The sequence below is a fragment of the Microtus pennsylvanicus genome, chromosome 12 (genome assembly GCF_037038515.1).
Source record: "Microtus pennsylvanicus isolate mMicPen1 chromosome 12, mMicPen1.hap1, whole genome shotgun sequence".
Lineage (NCBI taxonomy): Eukaryota > Metazoa > Chordata > Mammalia > Rodentia > Cricetidae > Microtus > Microtus pennsylvanicus.
The window spans coordinates 82,336,978-82,363,377 of NC_134590.1; the positions used below are offsets into that span (position 1 = coordinate 82,336,978).

At 42.5% G+C, this 26,400-nt stretch overlaps 1 long non-coding RNA gene across 2 annotated transcripts; it reads left to right on the forward strand.

Moving 5' to 3' along the window:
* Nucleotides 1–454: 454 nt before the first annotated feature.
* LOC142832864 (uncharacterized) lies at nt 455–21,980 on the forward strand. Of its 2 annotated transcripts, none has more exons than XR_012907285.1 (3): nt 455–597; nt 21,432–21,519; nt 21,767–21,980. It is a non-coding gene; the product is annotated as an uncharacterized LOC142832864 (long non-coding RNA). The 2 variants fall into 2 exon arrangements; XR_012907286.1 differs by lacking the exon at nt 455–597 and adding an exon at nt 6,921–7,021.
* Nucleotides 21,981–26,400: the final 4,420 nt, after the last annotated feature.

Here is a 26,400-nt window from a genome sequence, read left to right on the forward strand (position 1 = left end):
ACGCCTGTCAAAGAGCTTGTGGATAGCATGGATGAGAGACAGAGGAAGGTAGGAGGAATTTGATCTGGATTCTGAAGGAATGCATGTGCATAGGAGGGCCACCGAGAGCCACCATAGCAGCCTGAGTTAGGCAAGAATGGGGAATGTTCGAGAAAGAGAAAAGCAAAAATCAAACAGCACCTCCCCATTTCTGCATGTCCTGCTCAGTGAGGGAGGTCCTGAAAGTGAGGCTGGGAAGGCAGGCAGAGTGTGTTAAGACAGAGCACAGCTGGAGCATCTGCTCCCTGGAGCACAGCTGTCTACTCCATAATGCTGCCACACGGAAAGCTCCGGCTAACTCCGCTGCCCCGGCTCAGCACAGGATGGCCTCACTAGTACCACACCTGACTCCGCAGGGAGCTGCTGGGCCTGGAGCCTCTTGATTTCTCGATAACCACCCTTTTAACAAGAGCTGCTGGGCCTGGGGCCTCTTGATTTCTCGATAACCACCCTTTTAACAAGTCTCCCCGCTCTGCATTCCGAGCTGCAGCAGGTGTTAAGCAGCGAGCTCAGAGGGGCTGGGAGAGCAAGCCCTCTCTCAGCTGACATTTTCAGCAGGTGAGTCATTTTCCTGGGAAACTGGCTTCCTCCAGGACTGACCTCCTCTGACCCTACAAGGACTCGGGGGCACCCAGGCACCCTTACATATGTGTTTACTGTCCTGTGGTGTCTGGGAAGAGTATGGACACATTTCAGTGGTTTTGATCAAAACTCCTGATTCCACTTTTCATAATTCAGTCCCATTAGATTATTATTGATTTGAGAACAGTTGTCTTTAATTTACCCATAACTCAAGCCCACGCTTGAAGTCTAGGAGTGTGATAGTTGTGTAATAATCCTTAATGAATGGATATTTAATGATTAATAAAAACATAATTGTGGATTAATTAACTCTCCCTTATCCTCCGTGGCCTCATCTGTGGGATATAGCCTCATGACCCGGAAGACTTTTTCAGAATATTGAGTAACATGATGTAGAAAGAGACAGTGGGTTATATATCATTCAATGATGGCATTTTGATACAAGGAGCTGAACCTACAGATGGATTTTCAACAGAAGTCCTTCCAAAGGTCAAGGGAGCCTTTAGGTCCCTGTGTCTATGACTAGAGGAGTCACCACTAGGTGGCAATATTTTCTTAAGGCAGGTAAGCCCTTTCCTTCCTCTACCCCAGTGGCCTCCAAACTAGGGGTCCATGCGCCCCTGTGAGGCCAAGGCTTCCAAGAGTGCTCAGTCACAGAGAGCTTTGGGAACCCCAGCGTTTGATCCTCACCTGTGTGTGCTCTTTCCTCAGTGAACCTGCTTGAAAAAGAACGTATTCAGGCTGCAGGGTGGCCCTGTGGATTGAGTTTAGTCCCTAGAGCTCATATCACACACACACACAAACACGCACGCATGCACGCACGCATGCACATGCACGCTCATGCACGCACGCACACACACTCATGATTTTTTTAAAACGTATATTCACAATATCCCTTCTCCAGCTTTTCCAATAGAGTGATATGCCCATTATCCATTCGAAATCCTTTTTTAAAAGACTGTCTCACCATGTAGCCATGACTGTTATGGAACTCACTATATAGACCAGGCTGGCCTCAAACTCGGTGATCTCTCTGCCTTGTGCCTCCTGCCTCTGCTGCCCAAGTGCTAGGATTAAAGGCATGTGCTACCAACCAAATCTTTGTGATGGCAAAAACATCTCCAGAGGCATCAAACACAAGTGTAAAACTGTCCAGATGATGTAACATGAGGGGCCTGCTTGTTGGGGTTTCTATCCTGCCCAGTACCCCACAGTCGACAAGTCCCAAAGAAAATCACACAGAGATCTCCATAAGTTATAAAACTGATTGGCCCATTAGCTTAGGCTACTTATTAGCTCTTGTAGCATATATTAACCCATTGTTCTTATCTATGTTAGCCACATGGCTCCATACCTTTCTCAGCCAGGTAGATTGCATCCTGCTTCTTCGGTGGTCTGCCCAGGAGTGGAGGAATGGGCTTCCTCCTTCCTACCATTCTTCTGTTCTCATCGCCCCACCTCTGCTTCCTGTCTGGTTGACCCACCTATACTTTCTGCCTGGCCAATCAGTGTTTATTTAAAATATGATTGACAGAATACAGACAATTCTCCCACACCAGGGTAACATCTGAGTCCTTATGATGTCAAAGGACGTCCTCAGCACACCTAGCGCTTCACCCACAGAGCCATGCCTCCAGCTCCTATATTTTAACCTTTTCAGAAACAGATTTCCTCCATGTTAGCCTTCCTTCAGATCAATGCTTTTCTTGATGCTTTCTGCTTCTTTTTTAGTCTGTACCATCATGAGCCAAGTGACACTGCTGCTAAAGCTAATCCCCTCCCCCACACACACACATTTTGTTTTGCCTTTGCTTACTATGCCCTTGAGTGTGTTTGTGTGCTAGAAGAGTGCACTTGTGAAGGTCACAAGACAGCTTGCAGCAGTTAAGCCTCCATCATGTGTGTCCCAGAGACCAAACTCAGGCTGTCTGGCTTGGTGGCAGGTGTCTTTACACAGTGAGCCAATTCTCTGTGACTTTCACTTTAGTTTTTCATTATTTCCTTTGTTTATTTATTTTTTTACTTATGTGTGTGTGTTGGGGTGTACCAAATGTGTGCAGTGCCCACAGAGGCCAGAAGGGGTCAGTGGAATTCCTGGAACTGGAGTTAGATGGTTGTGAGTTACCATGTGGGTGCTGGGAATTGAACCTAGATCCTCTGGAAGAATAATCAGTGCTCTTAACTGCTGAGCCACCTCTCTCCAGCCCTAAGTTTCACTACAAATGTGTGTGTGTATAATGTGTAGAGATATCATACACACACACACACACACACACACACACACACACACATATATATATAATATAGGAGGGTCATACTTTCATTGGTTAATAAAGAAACTGCTTGGCCTGATAGGTCAGAACATAGGTGGGTGGAGTAGACAGAAGAGGATGCTGAGTAGATGGGAGGGAGGTCAGATGCTATGGAGCCAGCCACCAGATCAGACATGCTGAATCTTTCTCAGTAAGCCACCACCTCGTGGTGCTACACAGATTATTAGAAATGGGTTAATCAAGATATGAGAATTAACCAAGAAGAGGCTAGATATAATGGGCCAGGCAGTGTTTAAAAGAATACAGTTTCCGTGTTGTTATTTCCGGGGCTAAGACAGGCAGCTGGGAGCTGGGTAGCAGGGAAGCAGCCCTGCTCCCCCTCACTACATACATAAAATTATGTATGATCATATATATATATATATATATATATATATATATATATATATATATATATATATTCTGCCAGGTAGTACGCACCTTTAATCCCAAGCACTCAGTAGGCAGAGGCAAGTGGATTTCTGTAGCTTTGAGGCCAGCCTGCTCTACAGAGAAAAAATCCAGAATAGCCAGGGCTACACAGAGAGCCTCTGTCTCAAAATAAATAAATACAAATTTTTTAAATTATACATATGTATGTGTGTATATATATTTTAAAAAGTTATACATATACATATATGTATGTATTTTTAATATACATATAACATTTTTAATATCCAAAATAGCGAGAGAGATGGCTCAGTAAGTAAAGAGGCTTGCTGAGCAGGCCTGGAGACCAGCGTACAAATGTGCCCTCCGATGTCTGCAGGAGGCGGTGGCAGCACCTCCTCCTCACACTCATAATAATAATAAGCCATTAAAAGTTAAATATCAACTTAGAATCACTCTGGCCTTCCGTGTTGTCCTATGTGTAAGACGTTCTCCCCACCTTAGAGAAGAATGACATCACTGCCCTGGAGAACGGAAGCTGAGGTGGGAGGGATTCTGCACGGATGAAGGGGGAGGGGTTCTGCACGGATGAAGGGGGAGGGGTTCTGCACAGATGAGGGGGGAGGGGTTCTGCATGGATGAGGGGGGAGGGGTTCTGCACAGATGAGGGGGAAGGGGTTCTGCATAGATAAGGGGGGAGGGGTTCTACACAGATGAGGGGAAGGGTTTCTGCACAGATGGGGGGAGGGTTTCTGCACAGATGGGGGAGGGTTTCTGCACAGATGGGGGAGGATTTCTGCACAGATGGGGGAGGGTTTCTGCACAGATGGGGGAGGGGTTCTGCACAGATGGGGGAGGAGTTCTGCACAGATGGGGGGGTTCTGCACAGATGGGGAGGGGTTCTGCACAGATGGGGGGGTTCTGCACAGATGGGGGGGGTTCTGCACAGATGGGTGAGGGGTTCTGCACAGATGGGGGTTCTGCGCAGATGGGGGAGGGGTTCTGCAGACAAGCCTTGGCAAGCTGCCCTGGCCTTCCGCTGTCCTGCCCCAGCACTCGTCCCCTGCTTATTTACTTTTGGTAAAGACATTGCATAAATGACCTACAAAACCTTTCTTTTGGTATTCAGGGTTTTTTCTTCTTCTTCTTCTTCTTCTTCTTCTTCTTCTTCTTCTTCTTCTTCTTCTTCTTTTTTTAATTCCTGTGTCACATGAAATTTGTATTATACTTTTCTCCTGTTAATCTGTGTCACCTCTGTTTAATCTTAGACCCAGCAGGAACACTCAAAGGGATGAAGTGGAATTTTTCCATCTTGCAGTTTCTGGCAACAAAGAAGGGATCCTGAAAGGCTGAGACCTTTTGTTGCCTAAGCTGTCCCTGGAGAGGGCGAATGCATGCCTGCTCAACTCAGATAGGATGCCAGTGGTGCCAAAGGATTCCACCTAACTCTGTGAACTAATGAGTGAGTTTATGGGCTTCTTATAGGAGCATGGGGGAGTGTGAGTGACTCCCAGATGGCTACACCGCTGAAATCTCACCCCAGCATGAACGACGTCCCCACAGCTACATAGACATCCCCCTCTCCAGCTACCGTCCACACTCTGTACTCTGTCACCTTCCCATATCACATCCAGCTGGAGCAGAGTTGCACACTTCTTTGAGGAAAGCATAGAGGAAATGGGGTCTCAGGTAAGGATCTGATGGAGCCACCCACCCTCCTTGGGAAAGTTTAGCAGACCTGATTTGGGGGTCTCTCAGGGCTAACGGAACCACCCCCTCCTCTGTGGGAAAGTTGGCAGACATGATTTTGGGGTCTCTCTGGGCTAACCTCAACTTCTATAGGACAGTAATGGCTGTTAGCTGTGAGAACCTTACGTACCCCACATCTTCAGGTGGAAAACCTCACAAACTCCAAAGCAGATGGGGCAAGACATGGTGACTCATATCTGTCATCTCAATATGGAGGCTTGAGGCAGGAGGATTAATACAAATTTGAAGCCAGCAAGGACTACAGTGAGTCCAGCCTCTAAAGAGTGAGACACGGCTCAATAGCAGAAGCCAAACACAGCAAAAGGCCAGGCTGGTAGAAATTCTTACCACTGAGAGCTGTCCCAGGTCTCTTTTTCATGTCCACTAAAAAAGAAAGATGTCATGATGAGCTTCAGCTGTCAGCTTGACACACCTGGGAAGAGGGAGCCTCAGCAGACAGGGATTGCCTTCATGAGACTGACCCATGGACAGGGCTGTGAGGGGCTTCTCTCACTAACTGGTAGCCGATGGGCACCCACATTCTCTGTTCAGCCATGCTGTACAGCAACAGCCAACCTCACACCTCACTGTTGTTGCCTGTAGATCTGGTGAGACTCGTGGGAATTCTTGGGGGAATTAGTTTTTAAAAAACTTTTCCCCCATCTTAAGAATGGGAAACAATATAATGATTCAGGGAATTAGGTCTTCAATGAATAGTTTGAAAATGGAACAATTAAATGAAGGGATAATTAGCTTATCTGGGGTTAACATAATGTCAGTTATAGCCATTATCAGTTTGGTAATTCATGTTTTATCCTTTAAAAAGTTATTTGGTATCGGTGCCAAATATAAAAAAATTGACTGGTAAGATAAAATTCTTGGAAAGACTTACTAATGAAACTAAGAAAAGTATTCACACAGAGACAGAGTCATTGAGAGCAGAACTTACTGTAACACTGCATTATGAAATTGAAGAGGAGCAACCCAAGGTTATTAGAAAACCAAACTTAATTTATCCAGTTACCATTCAAAAACAACCACCAGATGATAGACAACCCCCCCCCAAGGCTATTCAGAAATTAACTGGAATCCTATAGAAATTTTAGATTTAAAGAGAATTAAGGAAGCAATATTTTCCTATGGTATGCATTCACCTTTGTAAGTAGATGCTAAATTCATGGGCTACTCTGTACAGAATTATACCACAAGACTGGAAAGATTTGGTTACATCAGTATTGGAAGCTGGCCCTCAGTTACAGTGGAAAACATGGTGGAGAGATGAAGCTAGGATCATAGAACAAGGAAGTAGGGCCAGAGGTATGGAAATTTCCCAAGAACTGTTTCTCCATTTAGCCCAGTCTAACAATTTGCAAAGACAGATTACATTTTTGGTGATCACACCTTGGTGCTATGCCATCTAGCAGCTTTGAATGCTTGGAACAAGATTCAAGAATCAGGAAAGAGGACTGAGTCATTCACTAAAATTATACAAAACCCCGAAGAAGCTGACATTGCTTTTTAACAAAGATTGACCTCAGCTGTAAATAGAGTGATATTAGACCCAGAAATTAGACAAATCTTAAATGAAACTTTGGCTTTTAAAAATGTTAATCCAAAAATGCTGACCCAGGATGTAAAATGGCAATTAGGCATTTAAAGGCAACAGGACCAGTAGAGGAATGGATCAGAAACACAGTTGATATTGGGTCTCATGTCTATGATACTTGGATAGGAGAAGTGATTTCTGAAAATTTTAAGAAAAATCAAAAGGTTAGATATTTTAATTATGGTAAACCATGTCCTCTGGAAAAGCTAGGCATTTCTAAGAACAACATTTTTTTTTTCTAGAGAGAAACCAAACAGAAGACTCCAGCCTTCTGGAATATGCAGATGGTGTGGCAAAGGCTGATATTGTACTAATGAATGCAGATCAACCCAGGACAGGCAAGGTACCCCTTTGTCATCAGAAAATGCCTCAGGGGGCCCATTGCAAGCCCCCATATCAAATTTGGTTCAAACATTCCCTGTCAGCATTGAGGCATCTCCTCCACAGGGCAATAAAAGACTTAATGCCTTGTGGGAGCCCACAGAAGTTCCACCTTGACTGAAGGTTGGAGAGTTCAGGCTTATTCTTGCTCCTTCAAGTCTACTGACAAGAGATTTGACTGAATTAACATGTGACCACTAACAGGATATCCTGACCTAGGATGTGGTTACTTGGTGTTTGGGGTATTAAAATGGCCCACAGAGGTGGATCTGTTCTACCTTGACCAAATGTCAGAGAGTTCAGGCACATTCCTTCTCCTTCAAGGATACAACAGGGGATTTGACCCAGGGAGTGGCTGCCTACAGGATACTTGACCTAAGGTGCAGTCGCTGCAAGTCCTGCCTAAACAAATAGAATACTTAACTCAGAGTATACTTAATTGATGCTTCAGGTAGTAAAGAGGTAATTGCTCTATTTGTTCTATGTATCATGTTAAAGCAATATTTTTGCCTTCTCCCCCATTTATGGATTGGGGTGTATAAGCATATGAAAAATAACAATGGGCAAATTCAGTATTCACTAGTTTGCCCTCCAGGTTCTATTCTGTGTCTCTGTCTATTTATTTTATATTTCTGTTCTGTCTGCCTGGCATTTCAAATCCACAAGCCCCTGCCCTGGAATGTGTTAACCCCGTTGAGGTTGGACATTGCTGTTGTGAAAAACCATATGCTCTGAATGACAGAACAGCTTCATTTGATAAAGTAAAATTTTCAGGAGACCAAAAAAGAAGTATTTGGCAAACTTCTATAAATGATCAAAGATTGAAGTTAAAAAATACAAACAAATGGTATTGGAATTAAGAGTTTGTGTCAGAGTCCAACTTCAAGAAAAATACCACTTACCAGGGTAGGAGCATGGGGATTAGAAAAATAAGGAAAGAGAACAAAGACATAGTGAAAATAACAAAACAGAAGCATAGGCTAGTACTGGGAGGGAATTTCAGTGAATATAGAAATTACCCACATTTAATTTACATTTTCTTAAAATACCCCCAACCTCAAAAGATAGGTGTAAGATTTAAAAAAATGCATTAACATGATACAAGGGAATGAACAGACCAGTTGAGGTTGTGGGCTACATTCTCAGTGAAACATTGTGTTGCTAGAACAAGACAAATAACACTCATACCCTAGACCAAAACATTCTGTAGACAAACCACTCCCTGGGTGGAATCCATTGTTATCTCCCTAAAGGAGTAAGAACTTAGTTTAATCCTTAGACTTTTGTTTGAGGTAGAAACAGATAAACTTCTCTATGCATGATATACAATTAGCCACACCTGTTGACGATAACCTTGAGAGAGTAGAACTCTCTGACCTAAATCTAGGTAGGACCTTTCTTTGAGGTAGAAACCGACAATAACCTTGAAGAAACAGAAGTAAATTCCAACTCTCTGACCTTTAATCAGGGTGAAGTGGCAACAACTTGGAGCAAGCTGAAACTTTTTGATCTTCAGACAAGGTGGAAATAGGGTTTCCACAGGTTTGATAGACACAGGGACAGATGTAATAATAATTGTACCAAAATCTTGGTATCCAGAATGACCTCTTCAAGTGATAAATGTCCATCTTCTAGGAATTGGAACTTTATCTCAGGTGAAACAAAGTGCAAGATGGATTGAGTGTATAGGACTAAAAAGACAAGGAGGAAAATCAAAGCCAAATGTGGCTGACATAGCAATGAGTTTGTGGGGACGTGATCTGTTACAGCAATGGAATACTCAGATTAACATTCCTCCAATCTCAGAAACAAACCATTAACTAACGTATGTTTCTGAGAAAAATACTAAAAGATACTATGAAGAACAGTCACTGACCACCCAGGTTGTACAAGAACAGGGCAAAACCACTGCTGATCTTTCCAAGGTATCGACAGCCACTGCTGATCTTTCCAAGGTATCGACAGCCCTTCCTTTAAAATGGTTAACTGGATGAAACAATGGCCTCTGAATCAGAAAAAGTACACGCTTTAGAACAGTTGGTACAAGAGCAGTTAAATGCTCAACATATTGATAAATTGACCAGTCCTTGGAATTCTCCTATATTTGTCATTAAAAGGAAATCTGGGAAATGGAGGAAGGTAACAGATCTAAGAGCAATTAATAAAGTGATTCTGCCAATGGGCTCTTTACAGTCTGGAATTACCTTGTCTTCTCTATTACCTAAAGGATGGTCTATTATAGTGATTGATTTAAAAGACTGCTTTTTTACTCTACCTTTAAAGGAACAGGATAGATAAAAATTTGCCTTCACGGTGTCTACTTATAATTCCCAGCCTGTTAAAAGATATTAGTGGAAAATTCTTCCACAAGCGATGTTAAATAGCCCTACCTTGTGTCAATATTTTGTACAAGAGCCATTGGAAAGAGTTCATAAACAGTTTTCTTAATTTATAATTTACTTTGTATAGATGATACATTACTAACCATTTCAGATGCAGAAACATTAGAGAAAAATTTTAAAGATGTAAAGAAAAATTTGCCTTGTTGGGGATTAAATATTGCTTCTGAAAAAAATACAAAGAGGAGATGCTATTAATTAACTAGGATATAAGATAGGTATACAAAAAACAACCACAAGAGGTACAAATCAAGAGAGATCAATTACAAACTCTTAATGATTTTCAAAAATTTCTGGGAGATATTAACCAGTCATCGACAACAATTGGGTTGATAACTCAAGAACTAAATTTATTTCAAACCTTACAATTATAAGGACTTAAGTGCTCCAATAAAATTACCAGCTGAAACTGGGAAAATATTAGCTTTGGTAGAAAATAAATTACAGAGTTCACGTGGCGTTGTTTGATTCCATAGCTTGATTATGTTCTGATTATTTTACCTTCTACACACTCTTCTATGGGAATTATTATGCAGAGAGAAGATAATAAAATGGATGTTTTTACCATGCAAACAGAGCAAAAAATTAAAGACCTATATAGAAAAGGTTTCTAATTGATTCTGGAAGGAAATTTAAGACTTCCCCAATTAGCAGGACTAGATCCAGCAGAAATTGTGGTACCTTTTACTAATGCTGAGATTTCCTCATTATGAACAGAAAATGAACTTTGGCAAAGAGCTTGCAATAGTATTTTGGGAGAGATTAACAACAAAAATCCCAAAAGCAAGAAACTTCAGTTTATAAAGAGAACTAATTGGATCCTTCCTCACATTGTAGGGGGAACACAAATTTCTGGAGCCCCTGCATTCTATACTGATACAAACAAATCAGGAAAGGCAGGTTTTAAGTCAGGAAATTTAGGTAAGGTGGCTCAAAGCCCTTATGATTCTGTTCAAAAGTAATAATCATATGCTATTCTCACGGTATCATTAGATCTTCTAGAAACTCTTAATATAGTTACTGACACTCAGTATGCAGAAAGAGTTGAAACCACTGAACTTATTTCATATGATTCAGAATTAGCCCTGTTACTTATTCAATTACAAAAAGTAATCAAAAATAGAAATCATCCTTTGTATATAACACATATCAGATCCCAAACAGGTCTACCAGGTCCTCTGGCATGGGGTAATGATAAAATTGATGAGCTATTGGTAATAAGTGTGCTATAAGCCTCAGAATTTCATTTAAAAACATCTTGTCAATGGTAACAGTTTGAAGAAATATTTTTCCGTCATTTGGCAATAAGTCAAGGAAATTTTTTAAAATGTCCTACTTGTTCTTTGTATAACCAGACTCTACTGCCTGCAGGAGGTAAACCAAAGGTTACTCAAAGAAATGAAATTTGGCAAATGGATATGTCTGAATTTAATTTTGCAGAATCTGGAAAATTAAAGTATGTACACTATACAATAAATGCATATTCAGGATTTCAAAGGGCAATCGCTTTGAGTTCTGAAAAGACTAATTCTACAATTACATATTTGTTAAAAGTTATGGTCTTCATGGGGATACCTGTGCAAATTAAAACAGGCAATGCTCCTACACATGTCTTTAGTAAAATAAAACCTTTTTTCCATATTATGACATAAAGTACACAATTCTATAGGGTGAGCAGCTATAGGAAGAACAATTTAAAAGATATGCTAATAAACAAAAGGATAATGAACCCCCTAGAGAGAGAATGTACAATGCTTTGTTAACTTTAAATTTTTTAAAATGCCAATGCAAAAGTAACTACAGCTGCAGAGAGACATTGGATAGTAGAAAAACCTGCTGAAATAATATCAAGATGTATTACTTTCAGGATGTGTTGACCTCAGAGTGGAAACCAAGATATGTGTTATGTTGAGGAAGAGGTTTTGCTTCTGTTTCCATAGAAGAAGAAAAGCTATGGATACCATCAAAATCGATAAGGATTAGACTTGAACAGGAGAGACCTCTTGGTTAGAAGAGGTGATAGTTCATCAAACAGCATGGCCATTCAATATAAACTTATATAAGACTAACAAATGCCTTTCATTTGATAAGATATAACCTTCCAAAATAGAAAATCCCCAAAGTTAAGTTTGGGACAGGGTTTTGTTTTTGTCTTCTCAGAAGAATAAAAGCATCCAACTAAGAAATCTAAAATCCTCTAGACAAATAAGATATCTGAAGACAAAAGAAGAATCATTCAGAAAAAAAAAGTCCAAAGAAAAAGGAGTAAATTGGCCTAATGATATAGCATAGCACATTTCCAACAGGATAAATTCTATAAATCTTCCCAAATGTCTCTTTCTCTACAGACATATAAGGCACATAGTCTTTGTAGTCCCAGTTCAATTAACAATTAAAGCTGACTTTGATGTTGGACTGTGGTGCTTTCTTCCTTTAAACCCAAATACACTTGTTAAAGGCAAATCCAAAATCTCTGCCTTGTGTCATAAGAACCACCTGGTGTGGGACAGAATAAAAACCAAAATTAAGGGGCTATTATATTGCCACTAATCTCATAATCCTTGGGGTTTATTTTGACCCTTTAAGCTTTTCTTAAGCTATAAATATTATCTCAAAATTTATAAGATTAAGCTTTTTGTCATGATATTAATGGTCATATAGAGTATTAATTCTAGAAAAAGGTCTCATCTAGCTTACTGTACATGATTTCAGGCTTGAGTCTCTATCAGGTAGTGAGGAACTAAGTGTGTGTACTCCAGAGATACATAGCAAACTCTGGTCCTTTAACCTCTCTGAGATCTGGTGCATATGACATTTAAAATGTTTACGTTTTCTACAGTGAACTGTGACCATTCCTAGTAGTGACCTTTAAAGTCTCCAAAAGGATTTGAGGCCCCAAACAGCAGTTCCACCCGGATTGTGGTAGTGTGGCTAAGCTGACAAACACCACCCAAAGACCAACTTTAGACTACAAACTGTTCAGGACTATTTCAAGGCAACTATTGGAGATGGTCCAGCTTCATGCCCTACTCCATCCAGGACTTGAGAAAAATTCTACACTTTCCTATTACACAGAGACTGGACATGAAATGATACAGCTAGCTCTCCCAGGACTTGAACATTATCTCAATTTTCTAAGGATCCCCTAAAGATGCTGCCATCCCTAGACATCAGGAAGCAATCTAGAAGACGTGACACCCACATATCCAAGAGCTTGGGTGGAAGGCTTTTGGTCATTCAATGGGTTATGGATATTTGTCATCATTTAGGGGGAATAGTTACAAGTTGTTATTGGTAATGGTCAGGATAAAAGCTAAATAAAGGAGACTAGATTCAGGGATCTCATTCTAAAAAGAAAAAGGGGGGATATAGAAATGATAGGATAAAAGCATAGATTATTGAATTTACTTTTAAACTAAAAACATAACTACTAGTCTTAAATATTTTGTATTGTTAGGAATTTTATATATTGATACAAATTTAAGGTTGTTGAAACACACTTTACATGTTTCTACTCTTGTTTAAAGTATTTTACATATGCAGCTCATTTGACAATGTAATGTAAGTTTCTAGTCCTTGAAAGTTATTATTATGAACTGTTTAAGATAATAAAGAAATGCAGGTTAGTAGTCACCTATAACAATCAAACTTGTAGTCATGTTAGGTATGCTTTCAAGGTCAAATAGATATATTTTAGATAGGCAGGTCTCCTCCAAACACATCAGAGATCTACAGAATATGGCATTTAAGATGTTTTAATAACATAAGGATTTTCTGACAATGAGACATGTCTTATCCTGTCAGCACCAATCTACTTCAGAGAAGACAATGAACATCAAAAACCTCCATATGGAGTCTACTTTCTTTGCAGCAAATGTAAGCCACTGGGCAAGAAAATGCCCTTATCTCAACTGCTGACAGTTTGCTATCCAAATTGGGCAAGCAGAACATAAAGCAAAGTGACCACTGAACTTTGCCAAGACAAGGAAAGATAGTCCTTCAAAATTCCTGCCTCTCGGAAAAGTCTGTCAGCTACTTTAGGCTTGTAGGCTGAAGATGGATGCCCCAATGTTACAGAAGAACCTTGGGTGACTGTCCAGGAAGCTGTTTCTATCATTTCTATAGTTTTGGAAGTTGTTTGCTCTGCATGTCCTGCTTACTCAGGTAATATTATATCCTTCTCTGGTCTCTGATAGAGTTGAAGACCAGAGAGCTATAGTCACTGTTTTCCTTGTTATCAAATTCAGAAAAAAAAACTCACAAAAAAAGGTGTAACATGTATAAAGCTGGGAGACATAAAAGTTTAAGTGGTTTATCTAAGAAAATGTTTTCAGGTCTTAAAAATTGTTTTGGCTTGGCTATACAAGTTAACATAAAAAAATAAATTAGGTACAAAAATTTGGACTCAACAAGATAGGATAGATAATAGAGTATTTTCTCTGAATTTGCCAAAAGCAAATGGACTGGGCATTGTAAATGTAATTCTTACCTGATAATTGTTCATATTATGCATAGTTTTTCTGTGTCAGAGTTAAAACCTTCCCTTTTATTTAGACAAAAAGGGGGAAATTGTGTGAAATTTTGAAAGCATTTTGATGCTCCCAAGACTGGCAATAAAGTTTGTTTTGAATCAGAGGGCAGAGCTAGCTACTAGCTAACCAAAATTAACCATAGAGATTTTGGAGGACTGAGAACAGATAGACACAGGAAGTAGTAGGGTGAGATGTAGAGAGAGTCTTGGCACTTTTAGATCAAGGAACAAGAGAGAGAGAGGAGGTCACTGGTCACTTCTCCTCTGTTTCTCTGATCATTCAGGTTCTTACCCTAACATCTGACTCCTGAGTTTTTACTGATAAAGAATAATTAGATAAACACTTCACCCATAGGCTTGTATGTTTGAATGTTGGGTCCCCAGTTGTCAGAACAGTTTGCTAAGGATTAAGAGATGTAGCCTCGTTGGAGGATGTGTGTTTCTGGGGATGAGCTTTGAGGTTTTGAAAGTCTCCGTTTACACGAAAGTTTAAGCTGGTATACTTGCAACTTCTTATTACAAAGGGAAAGACAATGTTGGGTCTATTTATAAACATGGCCTATGTGGCACTGGAAAACTTACCTTCTGAAAAGTAATGTATGTAGTTGAGATTATTAAACACAAAAATAAAGACACTGTTTCAAAAATTTTTTAAATCATACGTGTTTATGCACTCGTGTGTGTGTGTGTGTGTGTGTGTGTGTGTGTGTGTGTGTGTGTGTGTGTTTTGCACAGGCCAGAGAGAGCTTCTAATGTCCTGCTGAATCACTCTCCACCATGTTCTTTTGAGGTAGCATAGGATTTGAACTCAAGTCCTCTAGTTTTCCCACAAGTGTTCTTGCATGTTGAGCTATCTTTTCAGCCCCTAAAACAAAATGTAGTATTGCCTTTCTGATGTCAGAGTAAATGTGAGATTTCGCGTAGGGCCCATGGAGGATCTCAATGGACTTGCTCTCCTTCTAAAGAAAGGGATTGTGAACTGGGTATGCTTGTTTGAGCTGTTAAATTTGCATAGGAAGGATTGACAAGTAAAGGTGACATTGAACCTTCTCTATGTTATATTTTTATACATATCATAAATATAAACATTCCAGAAGGTTTGTGGAATTCCTGAACAGTTATATGTTTAATATTTAATTAGTCAAATTTCTAGTTACTATTTTAACATATTGTATACCATAGAAGACAAGCAAAATCTGCTTTTAATTGAATTGTTGCTATAATAAACTCCCAGAGATCTTTAACTAAAATGCTCTAGCTTCATTCTGTTGCTCTGATAAACATCATGACTAAAAACAACTTAGGGAAGAAGGGATTTATTTGGCTTATAATTCGGGTCACAATTCATCATTGAGGGAAGTCAAGACAGAAAGCTGGAAAGAAGAACCGGGGAGGAACGATGCTTGCTGGCTTGTTTTCTGGCTCCCTTGGAGGCTCATGTTTAGCCAGCTTCCCTGTACTTCCCATGACCTAGGGATGCCCCACCCACAGTGGACTGGGTCCTCCCCTATCAATCACTATTTAAGAAAATGTCCTACAGCTGGATCTTATGGAGGCATTTTCTAAATTGAGGTTCCCTCCTTTCAGATAACTCTAGTTTGTGTCAAGTTGACATAAAACTATCCGGCACAGAAGGTAATTTAAGAATTCACCTAAGTCATATGGATTTTGACACATCTATCCCTGGGCATGTCTTATCCTTTCTCTGAGTGGCTCTCTTTCTAAACCCCATGGTGGTTAAATCTGCATTAAATATTCTTCCCAATAAACACCTCTGATTCACACTGGCTCCAGAGCCCCAGCTTCTGAGATCTCTGAGGAGAATCTCTCAGGCTGCCACAGGTCATCAGCAAAACTGTATCTCTGGCTTAATACCCATGCTGTCAACATCAAGTCTGGTGTGGGGGCTCACACAGTAATCTGAGCACTTGGGAGACTGAGGTGTGAAGATCACCTCTTGTTGAGGCCAGCCTGGGCTGCAGAGTGAGGGGGGGGGGGGGGGGAGATCCTTAAACCTGGAAAGCAAGAGGATACAATTAGTGATGCTTTAAACAAAATGTTGAGAAGCTGTGTTTTTATTTTCTTTTGCAGTTCTCATGATAGAGCCATCTAAGTAGCTATTCTACCATTAAGCATTAAGGTCTCGCAATTATTGTTATTATTATTACAATTATTAAGGGGCTGGAGAGATGGCTCAGTAGTTATGATCACTTGTTGTTCATGCAGAAGACCTGAATTCAATTCCCAGCAACCACATGGTGGCTCACAACCATCTACAACTCCAGTTCTAGTGGACCTGATGCCCTCTTCTGACCCCTGCAGGAACCAGGCATGCATTGTGCACAGACATACATGTCAACAAAATATCAATATACAGAAAATGAATTAAATCTAAAAAATAAATTAACTAAAAAACCCAATGACCTGTGCTGATTAATTAAAATCAACTAAATCCCATTTTATTAATTCTTATATTGAATTGGTAGCCTTGGTAAACTACTTTTTCATTAAGCATTCCAGACATTCTTAATCCAATGATTTTTTTTTTAATTTTGAGACAGGATCTCCCTGTATAGCCCAGGTGGGCCTCTGTTCAGCCTCCTTAGTGCTGGAATTAGAGGTCTAGGCCACCAGATCTGGAAGGTGTGTAGTGATATTTTATTTGTATTTTAATAAATTAAGCTTGCCTGAAGATCAGAGTGTGAAACAACCACACTGATCAGCCATACAGACCAGGCAGCGGTGGCACACACCTTAGTTCCAGTAGCCACACTAGTTGCCATAGAAACCAGGTAGTAGTGGTGCACACCTTTAATCCCAGCCCTAGAAAGGAATATAAAATGACGAGACAGCTCTCAGGCTCAGACTCATTCTGAGATTCCTGGAGGCAGGATTGCCATTTCGAACTGAGGTAGAGGTAAGAGCCAGTGGCTGGCTGCTTTGCTTTTCTGACCTTCAGGCCTAACCCCAATATCTATCTCTGGGTTTTTATTATTCATACTACAAAGATGTGTGCTTTAAGTACTAGAAAACTATACTTCAAAGTCTTTTCTCACAATTTCTTCAATGAAAGAAAAACAACCCAGACTGTATTTAATGGCAGATGCTTCCAAGAGGAACTGCAGTTAGAGGGGGTGTTTGTGATGAAAGACCTAAAACAGCCTCGGGTTCATGGTTAGCCTTGCTAACAAGACCGGCTACTGTCAAGTTCTAGTCAATGTTCTATTGCTCCGAGGGAACACCATGACCGCAACAATTGCTATAAAGGAGAGCATTTAACTGGGGCTTACAGTTCAGTGGTACAGTCCATTATCAGCATGGCAGATGCAGACAGACGTGGTACTGGAGGAGTTGAGAGTTCTACACGCCCCCACAGGCATCAGGAAGAGAGACACTGGGCCTGGCTTGGGCTTTTGAAACCTCAAAACCTAGTGACCCACTTCCTCCTAATCTTTTCAGAATGCCACACTCCCAATGCGTTCAGATTCATGGCCCTCTGGAGCCACTCCTATTCAAATCATCACGTTTTACTCCCTGGTCCCCATAGGCTTATAGCCGCATCAAATGCAAAAATGCATTCAGTCCAACTTCAAAGGTCCCCATAGTCTATAAGTCTCAATACTGTTTAATATTCCAAAGTTCAAAGTCTCTTTTGAGAGTCATTGCAATCTCTTAATAACCTTCTTGTAAAAATCAAAAAGCAAATCACACATTTCCAACAGAATAAACATTACTGCTTCAAAAGGAAGGAAAGGGAGCATGGTGAGGACATACTAGACTTGTTAGCGCAAGATCGAAAAGTAGCTGGGAAACTCCCCCTATCCTCTCAAATAGTGCCACTCCCTGAGCAGCTTAATGTAGGAACCCATGGAGCCATTCTTTTTTTTTTTTTCTTTTTGGTTTTTCGAGACAGGGTTTCTCTGTAGCTTAGGTGCCAGTCCCGGAACTAGCTCTTGTAGACCAGGCTGGCCTCGAACTCCCAGAGATCTGCCTGCTTCTGCCTCCCGAGTGCTGGGATTAAAGGCGTGCGCCACCACCACCCGGCTCCATGGAGCCATTCTTATCCAAACCACCAGTCATCTAAGACAAGAAACCTCCGCTGAAGAATTGTCTAGATCCTTTGGACCATGAGGTCTTGTCTCGATTACTAACTGATGCAGGAGGCCCCTGTCCACTGGGTTGGCACCATCCCTAGGTAGGCTCTCATGGGCTGTAAGAGAAAACTAGTTCAGCATGAGAGTCTGAGCAGGCCTGCCCTGCTCAGGCTCCTGTCCTGACTTCCTTCAGTGATGAGCAGCAAGGTGGAAGTAGAAGTCAAAGAAACCCTATTCTCCCCAACTTGCTTTTTGGTCATGGTGTTTCATTGCAGCAATAGAAAACCTAAGACATCATGTTTATTTGGTTTTTTTTTAACTTATAAAAGGGGAATTGGGCAGAAATGAGACATTTCACTATATACCCTAAGCAGGTGTTTAATATGCAATCTTCCTATCTTCATCTTCCCAATAGGGATTGCAGGTAAAGAATTCCCCCACAGTAATGGCCACACAAAGTCACACGGTCATCAAGTCTGTGACTTCTTAGTTGCTAGCGGGGCCCAATGGTTTTGGTGCAGATCAGCTATGCTCTGAACTTATGTCCTACCAAATGGTTTGGGTCTGGAAATCTGAGTAAGGGAGTCAAGGGAATGAAGAAATATAGACATGTACACAGAAAAGCTGGGTCCGCAACTAGGCCCTCTGAATGTGGGTGACAGTTGTGTGGCTTGGGCAGTTTGTGGGACCACCAGCAGTGGAACCAGTATTTATCCCTAGTTTATGAACTGATTCTTTGGAGCCCATTCCCTATGGAGAGATACCTTGTTCAGCCTAGACACACAGAGGAGGGCCTTGGTTCTGCCTCAAGTGATAGGATAGACTTTATTGTCTCCCCGTGGGAGGCCTCACCCTCTCTGAGGAGTGGATGGGGGTGGGGTGGAGAGAAGGTGAGGGACTGGGAGGACAGGAGGGAAAGGGAACTGGGATTGATACGTAAAATAAGATTATTTTAAAAACAAAAAAGAGATTTTTTTTTAACCACAAAAAGGAAGGAAGGAAGGAAGGAAGGAAGGAAGGAAGGAAGGAAGGAAGGAAGGAAGGAGTCGGGCGGTGGTGGTGCGCGCCTTTAATCCCAGCACTTGGGAGGCAGAGGCAGGTGGATCTCTGTGAGTTCGAGGCCAGCCTGGTCTACAAGAGCTAGTTCCAGGACAGGCTCCAAAACCACAGAGAAACCCTGTCTCAAAAAACACCAAAAAACACACAAAAAAAAAAAAAGAAAGGAAGGAAGAAAAGCTGGGTCAGGTGGGTTGTGGACACGAACCACTGCAATGACCCGGAACCGTATGTTTATTAGGTATTGCCCCAGGGGGAGAGGTCGTGTGTGAACACTCTAGCTATAAATGTCTGGGAGGAGGAGCTGCTGTTGGGAGAGTTTTAGCTCACACTGGGCAATTGTTGGTAAACACTTGTAACTGGACCTGAGGAAGGCTTTACCAGTCTAAGCCGGACCCATAGGGGAAAGGCTCTGCCAACTTCACACAGTTCTAAGGCAATGGGTCCTTGGCACGGCCAGGCTCATTCACTCTGGGCTTCCTTCACTCCCTCAGTGTCCTGTTCCTGCCTCCGTGTAGGACACAGCTGGGAAAATTGTTCATCAAGAATACCCCCAAATTCTTGATGGTTCTCCAGGGTACATAAACCTTCACTCTACTGGCTCAGCCTGGCAGTGTGGTGTCGCCAGTCCTACGAAACAGACAGAGATGTGGTTCTCGTAGCAACTGAACAAGATGAGAGAGCGAGGAGGACGGTGCTGAGCTAGAAGTCAGCGAACCCACTCTAGACTAAGGCTGGGGTCTGAAGAATGCCTGCTGCTGCCTTCTCCAGCCGGGGTCAGAGGGCACTCAGGAGTGAACTGTTTCACAGAGGTGCCCTCTGAGCCAGGCACTTCAGCCGTCTGAAGTCCCGTCATGGGGATGGATGCTTCAGGTCCCGTTCTTTCAGCTGACTACACTTCAGCAACAGTGTGAGCAAAGGGGACAGGTTCCTGAGTGTCGTGTGCACTTTCCACCAAGGAAGATGCCCACAGAAAGCCCCTAGAGACGGGCTGGCTTTTGGAAAAGCGGAACTTGTATACAAGATTGCCACTTATTTTGGTATTAGAAATAGGTGTGTTCAGACTCATCCTGGCAAAGGAAAGTTTGTAAAGGTTGCTCATCCTGCCCAAATAAGGAACAAACGTTTATGTTATGTCCTGACGCCAAAAGCTACCTACAACCAGCTCCTTGCAGCCCAGATGCACCGCCCACAGAAGCTTCTGTACTCTGGTAAGGATTTGGACAAAGCCCACAGCTGTGGCACACAGAGATGACCTGTTTGCTCACATTCACCTAGAGCAGAAGTTGGGCTTGGAATTGCTGCGTCATCTGTAACACCCATAGGGTTGACTAGCCTCCAGGGCTGCTCTGCTCCCATCCTGAGGCCATAGTTCACTCTATGCTGTGACTTCTGTCCCCTGGGAGCACCTTTGGGGCCATGACTCTGCCCTGCTCCCCAGCCCCATGTTCCAGAGGTTCTGATACATAGCCTGCAAGACAAACGTTGCTCTCTCCACCTCTTGGCGAACTTTCTGGACAAGTAGCGTATTAAGCCCTAAATGATTTCTAATGTTCCACTTTTTTCTTTGATCCACTACTTATCTAAACCACGTTATTTAGCTTCTAGGTGTTTGGAGTTGTATTCCAGAGACCTTTCTCTTATTTCTAACTTAGTTCTAGTTCTCCGCCAGAGGAAGCGCCTTGACTTGTGTCCTGGTTTGCTTTCTGTTGCTGTGATAAGCACCAAAAGCACCTTAGAGAGGAAAGGGTGTGTTTAACTTAGATTATAATCACAGCCCTTCACCATGGGACCCTAAGGCAGGAACTACCACAGAGGCCTTGGAAGGGAGCAGCTTACTGGCTTGCTTGTCGTAACTTGTTCAGCCCAGGACTGCCTGCCCTGGGGTGGCAGTGCTCACAGTGGCCTAGACCTTCTCACAGGGTTGTCTACAGGCTAATCAGATAGAGGCGTTGTCTCAACTGAAGCTTCCCCTTCGAAGATGACCCGAGATTATGTCAAAAAGACAAAAGCCAGCAGCACAGTTTGCTTCCCTGAAAATTTGTCATTTTTTTTTTCCTTTGAGACAACGTCTTACTCTGTAGGCCTGGTTAGCCTAAAAGTCGCTACGTAGCCCTGGCTAGTAACCTCTGACTCCCAGCGATCCTCCTGCCTCAGCCTCCTAACTCTTTAAGCCCCACTGCTCACCTTTAAGAGGTTTCAGCCATGGTTAGGATGTTAGATGTTTCCTTAGCTGTAATAAAACATACAACCAAAACAACCCAGAGGAGAGCAAGCTTGTTTCTCTTACAGTTCCGGAAGGAGAGCCCATCACTGCAGGGGGGGCTCAGCAGCGGAGAGATCACATCTTCACCCATGAAGCAGAGTGGATTGGAGTGAGGTAAGACTGACTGCGGTGACATTTGTCCTCCAAAGCTACGTCTCCTGAAGGCTCCATAGCATCTCCCGAAGAGTGCCACCAAACTGGGGAGCCTCTGGGGACATTTCTCATTTAAACCTCCACAGTTTAGTTGTAGCTCACTTGGGAGAGTCCTTGCCTAGCTTATATGAAGCCTTGAGTTTGACCCCAGCTCTATGTAGACTGGAAACAAAACAGACTTTTAAAATGATTGAAATTTGTGTTCTAGTGTAGACGACAGCTGGAAAGGAAGTCCACCTACTGGGAGAGAATGCACTCCTCATGTGATGGAAGATCTGGGAAAGAGTTAGTTCTCACTGTGAATCAATCCACGTGCTGGAATTTGGGTTTTACACAGCAGCCGGTTTGTTCAGTAAATGTGGGTTCCCTCCTGAGAAAGCCAGCTGCCTCTCAATGGGCTCCACACACGATGGCAAAGATCCTAACTGAAAACTGAGCATCCCAGTCTTCAGGGGTTTTCAAAAGCAATAATCAAATATATATATATATATATATATATATATATATATATATATATATCCAAATATATTAGTGTAAAACCATAAATGAATGTTTATGTTTTGTCTTTTGGGGGAATTACTTTGTTTCCCATTTCAGAATTGAAAATTATTCAGATTTTCCCTTATACATGAATATATTTTAATGGGAAATGTAATCTGTTTCACTCAATATCACTGGCAGTTTGGACCAAGTGTGGCGGCTCACGCCCACAACCCCAGCACTTGGGAGTCAGAAGAAGGAAGAACTGTTAAGTCAAGGTCAGCCTGAGAGGATGCCTGGTGAGTTACTACTAGAGAGCAGGACCCTGTCTCAGAAACAACAACAAATTTTAAAAAAGCAGTTTGTAGCCATCCCATGTGTTGAAGTTGAGCCGTGGGAATCAGCCGCAAAAGTCTGCATGTGTTAGAAACATTAGGTGCTACACAGATACACTGCTGACCCCAATTTTTTTAAAATGATGTTTGGGATCAAACCAGGACCTCAAACTTGCTAAACACAGGCTCTACCTGTGAGTTACATCCCCAAGACTAAGTACATATATTTGCGTGTATGTGTGTGTGTGCGCACACGCGTGAGCATGAGTCTGGGTCTGTGTGTGTCTTTGTGTGTCTGTGGTGTTCATGTGTATAAGGCAGACATTGACGTTGAGTGTCTTCCTCAGTTTGGTCTCCACATATTTTTTTGAGAAATCTCTCACTGAACCCAGAGCTCACTAGCTGGTTAGACTTGCTAACCAGCAAATCCCAGGGGTTCTCTTGGCTCTGCCTCCCAGTGTTGGCTTACAGACACACACACAATGCCTGGCTCTATGTCAGCGCTGACCATAAGAAATGAAGTCTGAAAACTGAGGTCCTCATCCTGACACAGCGAGCACTTCCCCACTGAACCATCTCCTCAACCCCCAAACACATACTTTTTAACATGTATTTTTTTAATGCTGTGTCTGTGATTGCAGCCATGTGCTCCCGAGGGCAGGTGCCCATGGAGGCCAGAACAGACCGGCAGATCCGTCGAAGCTGGAGTTACAGGTAGCTGTCAGCTGTCTGATGTGGGCACCAGGAACTAAACTGGTCCTTGAGGAAGGCAGTAAAGACTACCAATCACTGCGCCTCTCTCCAGCAACCCCCTCAGGGTATCTTTTAATATACATCTATGTATGACATGTGCCTACATGTGATTATGCATCACAGATTTAATGTGCATCTATGTATTCCACTCCACAAGAAAAGCTTCTGAATGAAAATTAGTAGCCTGTTAGAGGGAGTTGTTAGCGGGGCACCTATAATCCCAGCACTAAGCAGGCTGATGCAGGAGAATTAAAAATTCACCAACAAATAAATAAATAATAAGGAGTGGTGGGTGCCTGGAGAGGTGGCTCAGTGGTTAAGGGTGCTCGCTGCTCTTGCAGAGGACTTGGGTTCAGTTCTCAGCACCTGCATGGTGGCTCACAACTGCCTATAATTCTATTTCTAAGCCACCTTCTGGCCTCTGTGGGCATCAGGCACATGTGTAGTCTTTTTTAAAATGCTGGGGCTGGAGAGATCTCTCAGAAGTTAAGAGGATCCGGGTTCAATTCCCAGCACCCACATGGTGGCTCACACCATCTTTAACTCCACTACCAGAGATTCAGGGCTTCTACTGGTCTCCTTGGGCACCAGGCACACACATGATACATAGACATACATGCAGACAAAACACCTAAATATATTTTTTAAAACTCATTATCATTTTTATAAAACAAATAGGACGTTTCTTCCCTTCCCATCTTCCCAGGGTGGGGGCTTCCTGTCTCTTCTGGGCCTTCCTGCCACTGAGACCTGGTTCTTTGATTTGGTTTTGTTGAGACAGGGTCTCACCATAGAGCCTAGGTACCCTCCTGCCTCTGCTGGGAAGACAAGGTCTCACTATGGAACCTAGGTATCTTCTAGCCTCTGCTGGGAAGACAGGATCTTACTATGGAGCCTAGGCATCCTCCTGCCTCTGCTGGGGTTAAAGGTGAGCTTCACCACACCCAGCAGACTTGGTTTTGCTTGTTTGTAATTGTACACAAAGCAGTCCTTCACACAACTGGAGCATAGTAACTCTTCACAGTGGGTAAGAATATGGAGACACCAGGCCCTCATAGAACAGTGTTCGCCCACAAAGTTATCTCGGCATTTTAAGCCATCATTTTCAGTATCTTCTTAATATGTTGGGCTGATGTGCCTCAAAGCAGGCAAGAGACCTTTCATGACAAACTCTACAGCTGTTTATAAACCATTATTGTGGGGCTGGAGAGATGACTCTGGTTAAGAACACTGACTGTTCTTCCAGAGGACCCGGGTTCAATTCCCAGCACCCACATGGTCATTCACAACTGTCTGTAACTCCAGTTCCAGAGGACCTGACACCCTCACATGTACATACATGCAGGCAAAACACTAGTATACATAAAATAAAAATAAGTAAATTATTTAAAAACAAACTCAGTGGCATCCCATAAAAAAAGAAAAAGAAATGATTCCTGCCTCCCCTCACCAGTTTTTTCTCAATTTTTCTTCTAAAATAATCACAGTCTAGATGCTCTAGACTGAATTGACAGTTCCAATTTGCCACACTTCAGCGATGGCTCAATTCCTTGCATCTGGTGAGTGTTTTTCAATTAAACTTTCTTTCCATGACATAATAAATTTTGGTTTTTTTTTTTAAAACAATGTGAGGTTGGGTGCGCAGCTCAGAGATAGAGTATTTGTTTAGCTTGTGTATGTGAGACCTTGGACTGAATCCCCAGCTCAAGCCCCTGATCCCCAACACACACATGCCAGTGGAGGCCGGAGGGTCAGGGATTCGAGGACACAAGGACAGACTGGGTACATTAGAACTTTCCAAAATCCCAAACAACCAAGGAGTGGTGTGGCACATGCCTTTGATCCCAGCACTCAGAAGGCAGAGGCAGGCAGAGCTCTGAGTGTAAGGTCAGCCTGGTCTACAGAGCGAATTCCAGGACAGAGCCAGGGCTACACCAAGAAACTCTGTCTCAAAAATAAAAGAAAGAAAGAAAGAAAGAAAGAAAGAAAGAAAGAAAGAAAGAAAGAAAGAAAGAAAGAAAGAAGGAAGGAAGGAAGGAAGGAAGGAAGGAAGGAAGGAAGGAAGGAAGGAAAAAGAAATTAAGAACCAATTTCTTCAAATACCCCCACTGCCTCTATAAATTAGCTGCCCCAAGAAGAAATGGAAAAGAAATCACCTCCGCAGAATTCAAGGGAGAAGAGCAGACTTAGGAATGCTAGCAAACCCGAAAACTTGGGTGCTGCTGTGGACTCTGTTCTCAGTTGACTCCGTGGAAATTAGACCCTTTGGTCTTTCTGCCCTGAAGTTCGTCCAGTGTCTTATCCTCCTCTGTTTGTTTTCTTCCTTCTGAGATGGGTATTGTCCTGTAGCTCAGGCTAACTGTGACCTTACTTGTAGCCAAGGCTGTTGTCAACCTGGTAACTCTTCTGCAGCAGGCTCCTGAGAGCTGGCGTTCCAGGTGTGAACCACCAGGCTGGGCTTCTCTGGGGTTCTTTTTTAAATTACACCATTGGATTAAAACCTCCATGCAGACAATTGCCATGGCTACCTACTCTCCCTCTTCTCTCTGGTGACTACTTTTTTGTTTTGTTCCCCCTTTCTTTTATAAAGATAGGCAGCTATTAAGTGAAGGGCATCAGGTCAGAGTCCAACCATGGTGTCAGATCTAAAGGAGAAGGGACTGGGACCAAGGAGAGACCCTCCTCTCGAATGGTGAAGCAATTTACCTCTCCTGGGAACAGAGGGGTGCCTTATGATTCTTAGGTCTAGTGGGGACCAGGTCTTTATCCCCCTTACCCGTCTTAGGATTCCCAGTATCCTGTCTTAGGTTGGGGGATTTCCTGCCACAAGTCACCCGTCCTTGGAGCTCCTCAAATGAAAGGTATCTAGCGAGATTTAAAGTAAACCGATCACAGGGAGTCCTGTCTTAGGCCATGTGGAGGGCACTCCTCGTGCCTGGCACCATGCCATGTTGAGCCGGCCAGTACAGCCTCTGTATGGTGTGCTGTTCAGGCGAGGATCCACACTAACTCCCGTCATTGGGCCCCTGTGTCTATCATTAATGAAAAGACTGTGAGTAGCTCCTCAAACAAAATATAATGATATAATTTTGGGCACCAATAACTCCATCTTCCAGACAAGAAGAAAGGGCATTTTCCAAACCCAGTATTCACCTTTTAATCTGGCCTTAGGTATCCTCCTTCCTAAATGCCTACTCCACAATAAGATTACGTGTGCTGCCTGCCAATAATTAGGGCAGTGTAAAAGGGATCTAAAACTAAAATTTTTAACATA